At 42.3% G+C, this 2,010-nt stretch overlaps 1 non-coding gene across 1 annotated transcript; it reads right to left on the bottom strand.

The window, feature by feature from the left end:
• Nucleotides 1–1,233: 1,233 nt before the first annotated feature.
• Nucleotides 1,234–1,305, bottom strand: trnaq-uug (transfer RNA glutamine (anticodon UUG)). Its single transcript has one exon. It is a non-coding gene; the product is annotated as a tRNA-Gln (tRNA).
• Between the last annotated feature and the right edge of the window lie 705 nt (nucleotides 1,306–2,010).

The raw sequence follows: 2,010 nt of genomic DNA, 5'->3' as shown, positions 1-2,010 counted from the left end.
CTTCTTTACTCACTGCTGTTAGCTGCTCTCTGAGTTCTGAGACTTCCCTATCTCGAGCCTCAGCCTCTTTTCCTAACGTTTGAATCCCCAGCATGAGACACTGCAACACGAACGCTTTTCTCTTTTTATCACTTTTTAACCCAAACACTTTAATCTTTTTTAACTGGACACTCTCCACTAAGGACTGCCGTGTCTCTCTCCATCCTCCTGTCATTGTTTCCTGTCTTATCCCATAAGGTCTCCCTTTCGACTCAATCCATTCATTAAGAAATGACCGGACTTCAACTGGAATATTCCCTGAGCCTCCCATTACTAACTGAAGATCCCTTTAATCACGACAACTAAGAGAATGCTCACCCCTCGAACTGATGTGTGGGAAACACTTCTTCCAACAACTCAGCCAACTTTCTGCTTCACGTCGGGGTCTTCGAATAAGCTAACGAACTTTTGAAAATCACGTCGGGGTCACCAAAATGTTGTAAACGGCTGTCTTGCTCTTTTCGCTTCGTTGCTTTTAATATCGAATTACCCGCACACACTCAGTTGTAGTGAAGGCAGGATCGGGTCTTTTATTTAAACATTCATACGAAACAAACCAAGTATGAAAGTTACTGAGAACACTTCACAAAGGCAGCTTGCTTCGATTTCCGTGGCTGCTTGAGACACACACCTTCCAAATGTTCAGTGTCTCTGGTGTCTGTGTCTCTGCAGTCCATAAAAGTCTCATCTTTATACGGAAAAAGCCTTTGAACTCTTATTCTTTGCATTCAGACAAACCTGACGAACTGCTTTCTGAATCGTTCAACAGACAGACTTAATGTTGCTTGTTTAATCTACAGATCTCATTTAATAGTAACAAGGGAACACTCAAATACTGAATATAGACAAATCGTTTAGTCCTGAATTTCCATTATTCCCACCGTAACAAGGTACTCAAATATTTAACATCCAGACAATGACCAGTTACTCATCTCACTGGCTGAAGGCACCACATTGTCTAACAGTATCTTTTCCATCCAAACTTCAATCTTCCTGTTTTTTAATCCAAACTTCAGACTGCGTGCTGAAGCAAAGAGTTCAGCAATGCAGGACTGTGCTCACACAGAGCACACGATTTGACAACGAGACTTGCAGATCAAGCATCAATGACAAAGGCAACAAAATTGTCCAACCGCACCAGCTGTCTTTCACTTGTTTGTCCCAAATTTTCAGCCACTGGGACAACAAGAATTGAGGTTCCACTGAGATTTGAACTCAGATTGCTGGATTCAAAGTCCAGTATGCTCACCATTACACCATGGAACCAACCACGCAAAAATCTTTGAAACAGTTCTCAAAAACAAAAAAATCATCTCCAACATTACACTTTGGCTCGGCCTTTTCTCATGTTTCGCGTCAATTCCCAATATTGGGGATGTCCAGAACCATGGAACACAGTCTAGGAATAATGGGTAAGCCATTTAGGACCGAGATGAGGAGAACCTTCTTCACTCAGAGAGTTGTTAACCTGTGCAATTCACTACTGCACAGAGAGTTTTTGATGACAGTTCATTGGATATATTCAAGAGGGAGCTAGATGTTGCCCTGACGGCTAAAGGGATCAAGAGGTATAGAGACAAAGCAGGAATTGGGTACTGAGGTGAATGATCAGCCATGATCTTATTGAGTGATGGTGCAGGCTTGAAGGGCTGAATGGCCTACTCCTGCAAGTATTTTCTATGTTTCTATGAAGTGCCTGCATTTCAAAAAGCGTTGCTTTTATTCATCCTGCGGAATGCATATTGCACAGATAATCTCAGCACACATTGTGCAGGCAAAGGCAGCATTCGACAACAAACTGATTTCTCCTCCGCTGATTTGTAAAAGGTAACTGATTGTTGAGCAGACGATTTGACAACGAGACTTGTGGATCAAGCATCAATGACAAAGGCGACAAAACTGCCCTCGAACACCAGGTATCTTTCACTTGTTTGTCCCTAAATTTCAACAGTTGGGACAACAAGCATTCAG

This window comes from Pristiophorus japonicus, unplaced genomic scaffold, assembly GCF_044704955.1.
Source record: "Pristiophorus japonicus isolate sPriJap1 unplaced genomic scaffold, sPriJap1.hap1 HAP1_SCAFFOLD_182, whole genome shotgun sequence".
Classification (NCBI taxonomy): domain Eukaryota; kingdom Metazoa; phylum Chordata; class Chondrichthyes; family Pristiophoridae; genus Pristiophorus; species Pristiophorus japonicus.
Note: the sequence above shows the minus strand (reverse complement) of the source record. Positions and strands in the feature narration are given on the sequence as shown.